At 46.0% G+C, this 9,838-nt stretch overlaps 1 protein-coding gene across 2 annotated transcripts in view; it reads left to right on the forward strand.

Annotated features, from left to right (window-relative positions):
* LOC103126074 (sialic acid-binding Ig-like lectin 12) overlaps positions 1 to 9,838 on the forward strand; it is a 167,974-nt gene that overhangs the window by 60,201 nt on the left and 97,935 nt on the right. The window lies entirely within an intron of this gene.

Raw genomic sequence — 9,838 nt, forward strand, 5'->3', positions numbered from 1 at the left:
GGTGCTTAGTGATTTATGTAAATAGACCGCAGCTTTGAGTGGGATCAAACCAATGCCATACAGGCATGCCAGTGCTTAGTTAAGCAGGATTAGAGACAGAAGCTGGGGGGGAGCTGGCATACTACCCAACATCAGGTGGTTGTGCTGACAGCTGCACAGGCATACACATTAGCTGTTCTTAGGGTCCTTGGGTTCCTCTGCTATTTTTTTCCCCATTGGATTCTTCGAGATCTGTATGTCACAGTGCCTCCATCTTCAGCCCAGCCCAATCAGACCTATTTAGATGCATGTTCGCTGTCCGCAAATGGAAATGCCTGTGCACTACTATGTAAACCATATTTGTAATTCTATGTACAAAAATATTTATATGCATACAGCACATTTGCAAGGAAATTATGGACACTAATGAATTAGTCATCCATTAAAATAAGAAAAAATTGTTTATCCAATGGCCTCCACCACTCAGAGCCCCATCACTCAGTCCACACACAGCTGACTACACAATGAGCTTCTCTACAAGAATTGACTTCGTTCACCTTTGCTGATCAAGACCAGAGAATATACCATTAAGAACTTTCCTTGTCTTCCTACCTTTTGTTGTTGACTCCAATCTTCCATGAATTATCTGCACAAAGGGTTTGGAAACTTGGTTATGCAAAAAGAGTTTCATTACTGGGAATCCAAACCCCATCACTACAACAACCACCATAAGCCAGAACAGAACAGAACAATGCTCTGGAGGAAAAAGAAGAAGAAAAAAAAGGAAATGAGTTTGCTCTATGTTACAAAAGGGGTGACTTTCAGGAACTTAAGGAAGTCAAGAGATGTGCTGGGAAATTGTGCCAATGCAGTCACATCTGCCATGTTGTCCCCTCAGGCTACTGCTAGTTCCCGTGAGAGTTGGGACATTCTTGGAGTGCCTGTTCAGCCATGTTGTGCCCTCAGGGTATTGTCTATATCCCCGCGATATTTGGAGTGCTTTGTTTACTCCTCCCCCCTCCCATTCTCATGAGAGTTATTATCCTATGCTGGAGTGCTATGGTTACTCCTCCCCTTCCCATTCTTGTGAAAGCTGCTTCTATAAAAGCCTTTCTTCTTCCGCACCTCGCTCTCTTGCCAGCGCTTCACTCTGGTGTTCAGACGCAGGAAAGATTACTGGGTGAGGAGGCCATTTTTGCTTCCTCCACGTGGCCCAACCTGCTTCTCTAGCACCCAACTCTGAGATACCAGCGCAAATAAAGATTTGTGTTCCCGCTTCGCTCCAGACCTCCTCTCTCTCATCTCCGTGGCCCGCACAACAACAGAGATGAATTGCTGCTTGCTTTGTTTGATTCAGTAACTTGGGGAAGCCCACAGGACTGGATGGAAGAAAAAGAAAGGGTGGAGAGAGGGGTGGTGGGAGAGGCCAGGAGGAGAAAACAGCCCCAGACTGGAGGAGGAGGGGGTCTCTGCTTGAGGAGAACACTTTGCCTTTGGCTCTGGTTACTTTTCTGGTCTCAGACCTAGATATAGTTCCTGTCTAGTCAGACTGTTCTGCACAGCAGTTATTCCTAAACTGGGGCCCCTGATTCAGCTTCAGCACCTCGGACAGCACCACTCTGCAACCATGCTACCCAAGGACCAATCTGGGCTGGAGAGAGAACCCCCCCTGATGTGTGCCTTAGATTCCTGCTGGTGCTTCTTTGGTTCCTCGTGACAGGGTCCCCTTAAGAGAGGAAGTAGGTCTCAGATCAAATCGATGGGGGTTTTCAGTTAACAATATTTATATATCTTCCCCATATTTTGGAGCTACTCTCTTCCCTGATACAGCTTTCTAGTCCTTTTTCCAACTATGACTTCATCTCCACAGACAATAACTTGGGTCCACCTGCATATTAGTTGTCAGGTTCAGGCAAAAGCTAATAAAGTGATGGGCCCTTTGGAATATACCTAAAATAGATCTACTAGCTTTTTCCAAAACGGAGACCCCAAATCATCTGCAATATTCTTGCTTTTAGGTTCATGATTAGTCAACAATTTGTTCTGCTTTATATCTTAACTCTTATTCAACCACTGGGTTCCAGATGATACCATGGTGCCAACCTGACTTCCCTGGGCAGACGACCCCACCATGTGTGCTAGAGCCCTGCCTCCCCAATGCCCATGTTCAGTGGGGAAGCAATTACAGAAGCCAGACCTTCCACTTTCTGCACCCCACAATGACCCTGGGTCCATGCTCCCAGAGGGATAAACAATAGGAAAATATCTCAAGTGAGGGGATGAGATATGGAGTTCTGGGGGTGGGAATGCTGTGGAATTGTACCCCTCCTATTCTATAGTCTTGTCAATATTTCCATTTTATAAATAAAATTAAAAAAGAACATGGGGGAAAATATGACTCTTTTTTTTCACTTTTATCTGCCACTTGCCTGTGTGAAGGCTATGCTTAATTCTGAAGCTGGAGAAATACAGGTCATAGGCCACACTTGGTCCCTAGACTGCCACTTTGCTGACTCCTATATTTACTTTACGGGGAGGCAGGCAGTGGAGCAGCCAGTGAAGCACATGTTACCATGCCCAAGGGCCTGCGTTCAAGTCCTCAGTCCATACCAGCAGTGAAGCATTATTGCAAGTGGCTTTCTCTCTCCCTCTATATCTTCTCTCTCCCCCTCCCAATTTATTTTAGTGTCTATCCAATGAATAAATAAATAAAATGCTCTTTAAATATTTTTTTAAAAAGAGAGAGGAAGTATTCACCCTTTCCACTTTACCTCAGTCTCTTCAAAAAATCCCCTCACCCGAATCATGTTGAGTGAGATCAGCCAGAATGAGAAGGGTGAATGCTGGGTGTTTTCACTCATAGATGGGCTCTAAGCAACAAAGAAATAGTTATGCAGATGACCTCACCATTGTGTGGTGAAACCCCACCTCTCCAGTGCCCTAACACCCTAGGGAAAGATAGAAACAAGCTGGGGCTATGGATCCACCTGCCAATGTCCAGGTCCAGTTGAGAAGCAATTATAGAAGCCAGACCTTCCACCTTCTGAACCCCGTGAATAATTTAGGTCCATACTCCCAGAGGAAGAAAGAATAGGGAATTTCCCAATTGAGGGGATGGGGTGCAGAGCTCTGATTATGGAAACTGTATGAAATTGTACACTGTTATCTTACAATCTTATTAAAAATTATTAAATCACAAATTTCTTTTAAAAAGAAACAAAGAAATAAAGGGAAGGATGGTACAGGGTGAATCCCCAGTGAACTGTGGTCTGTCACAGTATATTTGGGGAGTCAGAAGGGGAAATGGATGTTGGAAGATGGTGTCCTAAATACTTATGGTGGGACAAGATGATAGTCAGGGGTTGGGAAGATAGCATAAAGGTCATTCTATGCTTGGGGCTCTGAGGTCTCATGTTCAATCCCCAGTACCACCATAAGACAGAGCTTAGCAGTATTCTGATCCCCTCCTCTCTGGATATGCCTATAAATAAAATAAGTAAATAAATAATATATATTTTAAAAGATGATGCTTTTGTGGTTAGTGTCATGCACTGACGCCTATCTTGAAGAAGAAATGTGACATAAAAAATTCTGTAGATCAAAACCTCCTCAATAAAGTGATACTGATTTTTTAGAGGCAGAGAGAGAGAGAAGAGGCCAAAGCCCTAAAGCTTCTTTCATTGTGGTGGGACTGGGCTTGAACTTGGATTTGCACACATGGTAAAGCAGAACACTATCCAAGTGAGCTACTGGGTGTCGGGTTGCATTGTGGGGGAGAGAGAAGAGACCAGGAACTCGTGGTGGAGTAGGAACACAAATCTTTATTCACACGGATGTCCCAGAGTTGGGTGTGAGCACAACGGTTTAGGCCACATGGAGCTAGCAAAATGGCCGCCTCCCACTATGCCCACCAGCCCTTTTCCAGTTCTTCCCTAGGTCGGGTGCAGAAGAGAAAGAGAGCAAAACTGGAATAGCAGCGGGTTTTATAGGGTAAAGACAGAAGTGGCAAGTCTGGAACAGTATTGGTTAGGAAAGGGGGTGGAGAGAAGCAAAAGGCATGCTGGGAAGGTGGAAGTGTCCTTAGCAACTGTTGCGATGGTTTTAACTGAATTAGCAATACCCTGAGGGGATAACGTGGTGGGGATATTTCAGGCAAAACAATGACTATGTAAGCAGAACAGGGGAGTTGGCTTTAAGGCCGAACAATGGGTTGTCAGAAAAGTTGTGACATATTATTTTCTTTTCTTTCTTTTTTTTTTCCCTCCTCCAGGGTTATTGCTGGGCTAGGTGCCTGCACCAAGAATCCACCGCTCCTGGAGGCCATTTTTTCCCCCTTTGTTGTCCTTGTTGTAGCTTCGTTGTGGTTATTATTATTGCCTTTGTTGACGCAATTCATTGTTGGATAGGACAGAGAGAAATGGAGAGAGGAGGGGAAGACAGAGAAGGGGAGAGAAAGGTAGACACCTGCAGACCTGCTTCACTGCCTGTGAAGCGACTCCCCTGCAGGTGGGGAGCCGGGGGCTCGAACCGGGATCCTTACGCCGGTCCCTGCGCTTTGCGCCACATGCGCTTAACCCACTGCGCCACCGCCCGACTCCCGACATATTATTTTCTATGCAAAACAAATCATAACTTTTCTGACAACCCAATGTTCTGCAGGCTCTCACACTCTCATTCTGGGGTAACCCCCAGCTCTCTCTCTCCCTCTCATTGTCCCTCTTCCTCTCTCTCCCTTTCTCTCATAGGTAGGAATAGCTCATTCTTAACACACTCACCTCTCTTTTAACCTCATCCTCCATCTCTGTCTCTGCTCCTCTCCAATTCCTTCCTTATTCTTTTCTCTCTTTCTCGTGCCCCCTTTCTCCCTGTCTCTCTTGCCTCTTATTCACTGGTTCAGCTCTGCCTCATACCCAAATTCAGTCCTGGAGAACAGAGACCCAAACTCCCAGACCTTTAACTACCTCTGGCTCTGCTCCCAGTCCTGATATTGAAACTCACATGCCTCAACATCTGCTGGATACAAGAAGTGATGAACCATCATGACTATGAGGAAACCACTGTTTTTGGAAGCAGTGTGAGAGTCTGTAGGCCCTAAGGAAGGCCCTCACATGAAAAAAGTCTCCTCTGTTCAGGTCTCTAACACAGAGGAGGAGGAGGAATACCTGCAGACACATCCCCCTTCTGACTCACTCTCATCTCCCGTCCTCCTCCTTCTCCTCCTCCTCTCCTTCCTTCACTAACTCCTACCCCACAGCCAGGGCCCCGTAGATCAACTAGAGCCCTTCACGAGGGATCCTTGGCCAGTGAGAGGACCCCAGTATCTGTGTTGGCTCACCAAACTCCTGACAAAGCTTCTCTCCTTTACTAAACTCTAGCCAGGCTCCTGAGTTCTTATTCAATGAATTCTTTACATTTTAATTCAATTTAATTCAGTTTAATATACTTACTGGGTAGAGACAGAGAATTCAAGAGGGAAGGGGAGATAGAGGAGAGAAGAAGAGAGACACCTGCAGCACGACTTCACTGCTTGTGAACTTTCCCTCTGTAGGTGAGGAGAAAGGGCTCAAACCTGGGTCTTGTACCTGGTTACGTGTAGTTGACCAGGTGTGTTACCACCTATTCCCAGTGACTCCTTGACATTGTCCTTGTGTGTCCATTATTCATGGTTGATTTTCAGCAAGGATTCTGCTAGATTGATTTTAGAAATATTTATTTATTTGTGAGGAAAAAGAGAAAGAGAACCAGAGCATCACTTCTGCATATTCAGTGCAGGGATGAAACTCAGGACTTCACAGATCAGGGCCCAACACTTTATCCACTGTGTGACTCACATGCTCATTACTAACTCCTTTTTCAAGAGAACCACCGGCTCTTGAGTGTGGAGTCCCTTATCTTACCCCTTTCCCAGTCCCCCAGGGTATGCATGATCACCCCAATTTGTCCTCAGTCAGAAGCCTGGGTAGTGGGTTTAGGAAGATTTCCATTTCCCTCTGATATTTCCTCTTAGAAAATTCCATCTACTGACCTCCCTCTTTCACCTGTACTCCCTTCCCCAGGGATCTAATTTCTTACTTCTCCTGCCATTCCCATCTGGGAATGTGACCCCCAGCTGCTGTGAAGCCCTAAAGCAGAGGACTTGACACCTTTCAAAATGGTTCTGATGAGGACAGCCTCACTCAATTAACTTACCTATCTTTTAATTTCAAAGGCCAGCTTTATTCATCACAAACACCTGTCATGACTAATTTTCCCCCCTGAGAGTTAGAATGGTTATTTATTTGGCACCCAAGGTGACATGAGGTGGGGGAAATGGAATAAGGGAGTCACTGCTTTCTTTTTTTTTATTTAATTTTTTTTACATTTATTTATTTTCCCTTTTGTCGCCCTTGTTGTTTTTCATTGTTATTGTAGTTATTATTGTTGTTGTTACTGATGTTGTCATTGTTAGGACAGAGAGAAATGAAAAGAGGAGGGGAAGACAGAGAGGGGGAGAGAAAGAAAAACACCTGCAGACCTGCTTCACCTCCTGTGAAGTGATTCTTCTGCAGGTGGAGAGTTGGGGGCTCGAACCAGGATCCTTACACCTGTTCTTGCACTTTGAGTCATGTGTGCTTAACCCGTTGCACTACTGACCAACTCCCTTTCTTTAAATTTTTTATTGATTTAATAATGATGGACAAGACCGTAGGATAAGAGGGGTATAACTCCACACAATTCCCACCACCAGAGTTCCACATCCCATCTCCTCCATTGGAAGCTTTCCTATTCTTTACCCTCTTGTTGTATGGACCCAGGGTCATTATGGGGTGCGGTAGGTGGGAGGTCTGGCTTTTGTAATTGCTTCCTTAGTGAACATGGGCATTGGCAGGTGGATCCATACTCACAGCCTGTATCTATCTTTCCCTAGTGGGGTAGGGCTCTAGAAAGTTGGGGTGCCAGGACCTATTGGTGAGGTCGTCAGCCCAGGGAAGTCACATTGGCATCATGGTAGCATCTGCAACCTGGTGGCTGTAAAGCATTAAGATTCATAAAGCAGTGGTCTAGGAGGTGGCACAGTGGTAAAGCTTTGGACTCTCAAGCATGAGGTCCCGAGTTCGATCCCTGGCAGCACACGTGCCAGAGTGATGTCTGGTTCTTTCTCTCTCCTCCTATCTTCCTCATAAATAAAATATTAAAAAAAATAAAGATAGAAAGCAGAAAATGATTTAATTATCAGGAACCTAAAGGCCTAAAATAGGTCTATGACGAGAGTATTAAAGGTTTGGAGAGTTAAATTAGGTCTGTGGACAGGGGAGAGGACCCTCCCTTCTTTTAATGAGACTGGGGCTATATATGATGCTGTCACAAAACTTTATTCAATACACATACAATCCCAGTTCCCAGTACCTCTCCTATGAACTATAATGGCGCAGATAAGATCTCGTCAGTGATGTCCTCTTAAACAGGCTGGTCTCTCTGGCCGGTCTGGATGCTGGTGGTCAGACTAGAGCGGGTCCCGCAGTCTGTGGTCAGCACGTAGTCTGGTCTCTCTAGCAGGTCCGGATGTGGTCAGCCTGAGAGCAGGTCAGGATCTGGTCAGTCTGAGGAACCTTCTGCTTTGGGTCCAGCTTAGGAATTGGTAAACCACGACCACCCAAGAGTTGAGCTGAAGTGATTGAGCTATGAGCGGATGGGCACAGGAGAGTGACATCACGGATTGCTCCGTTGCAGTCAGTCTGTTCAGTGTCCATTTCACTGACTTTTCATCCTATGCTTCCCCAGCTAGGGCTGTGGGGTTACACCAACTCCAGCCAGTTAGGTCCGGGGTTTGTCTAACACATCAAACTAAACTTATCAACCTAAACAGGCACATCTGTTATCTCAGGTTGGAGCCTCTGGTTGCTGTTTGTGAGGAAAATATTTTTCTCTCACTCAAAAATATTTTGACAAATATTTACAACTAACTTGGCACAAATATTTACTAGTAGTTTCATAAATATTTTTCACACATTTCATTACAAACGCTTTTCACTCCTAGGCACACAAATATTATTCTAAGTTCACACTTCTTATATATCAATATTATTTTAAGTACATACTTAACTACGTATTTTAACATTTTAAATACTCAGTCATTCTAAATTTACTGCGACTGAATGGTATACAGTGGGCACCTGACTGAATGCATGAATTTTCCTGTTCCTGACAGTCTACTAGCTTTTTCCAAAACGGAGACTCCATGTCACTGCTTTCTAAGTTCTAGACTTTGGCTTCCGCCATCACTGGGCTTGCTCGAGAGGTTAAGCGCTACTTTCACCTTGACTCACTGTTGCTTTAATTGGTCACCCTGACACCTGGCAGCTGCTGCTGGGTCCCTGCAGCAAATCTTCACTGAGACACCATTGGCTGAGCATCCCTCTGGGGACTGTCTGAGTCCCTGAGGGCTGTGGTCTCTGGGTTCCTCTGGGGCTGGCAGAGGCTTCAGGGTGCATAAGACTTGAGCCCTTGAAAGGAGAAGAGCTCACAGCAGCCTCCACCGCCCCCACCTTCCATTACCCTTCTCTTCTGAGCCTCCCACAAAGACTGCAAAGCACTACATCGCATGACTGAAGCAGACAAGTCTGTCCTTTTCTCTTTCAAATGCAGCAAGAAGCTGTGAGTTGGTCCTTGCCAACACAGGCAAGATGGAAGCTTTCTCTGAGCAGTGAAGGAGGTGGGGTTTTAGCGGTTCAGGGCAGAGATGGGTAAGGGAACTCCAATGCCTGAAAAGGTTAGGTCAAAGGTCCACACTCACTCTGAAGTAAAAAAAGGGCCTTGGGCAAGGTGCTTCTCAGAGCAAAACATTACTACTCCAGCTTTTGCCTACAGGGTAAAAGGCAAAAAGCCTTTTAATTGTCCAAGTTGACTCCCAAACCAGCCTCCCAGCTTCCAGGGTGGGTGAGTTCCTATGCAGATAGAGGTGAGGGAAAGTTTAGAAAACCCTCAGAGAGATGGGGAAGAGGGGACTCCTGGAGGGAAGGGATCCTGGAGAATCAGGCACTCCACCCTCCTTGAGGAAAGCTCCCTTGAATGTCCCTCTAGAACAAGGTTTCCAGTTAGTCTCAGCTATTCTAGACTATCTACAGGGCAAAGCCAGGGCTCAGAGAGCTCACTGGGAGAGCACAGGCCTTAACTGTAGGGAAATCCTGTGTTTCTGCCCCAGTTCCACATGGGAGAATCATGGACAGAACCATGGGGTGTTCCATGGAGGATGGAGAGGCCTTGTGGTTTCTCTGCCTGTTGAGAGGGAGCAGCTTTCTCAAGCCTTTCCCCAGCTCCTTCCTATGAGGTTCGAGACCAACTGCTACACAGAAGAATCGTAAGAGAGCCAGTCATCTTTTAGGGACATAAGCATTTGTTGGGAGAAAGTGAGGGCAGAAAAGGGGAAGAAATTACAAGCCATATAGGGGAGAGAGAGAGAGAGAGAGAGAGAGAGAGGAGAGAGAGAGGAGAGAGAGGAGAGAGAGGGGGGAGAGAGAGGAGAGAGAGAGATAGAAAGAGAGAGGAGAGAGAGAAGAGAGAGAGAAGAGAGAGGAGAGAGAGAAAAAGAGAGAGAGAAAGAGAGAGGAGAGAGAGAGGGAGAGAGAGGGAGAGGAGAGAGAGCAGAGAGAGAGGGGGAGAGAGAGGAGAGGGAGAGAGATAGAGAGGATAGAGAGAGGAGAGAGAGAGGAGAGAGAGAGGAGAGAGAGAAGAGAGAGGAGAGAGAGAGAGGAGAGAAAAAGAGAGAGAGAGAAAGAGAGGAGAGAGAGAGGGGGAGAGAGAGAGGAGAGAGAGAGAGGAGAGAGAACAGAGAGAGAAGAGAGAGAGAAAGAGAGGAGAGAGAGGAGAGAGAGAGAGAAGA

Source organism: Erinaceus europaeus, chromosome 2 (assembly GCF_950295315.1).
Source record: "Erinaceus europaeus chromosome 2, mEriEur2.1, whole genome shotgun sequence".
NCBI classification, from domain to species: domain Eukaryota; kingdom Metazoa; phylum Chordata; class Mammalia; order Eulipotyphla; family Erinaceidae; genus Erinaceus; species Erinaceus europaeus.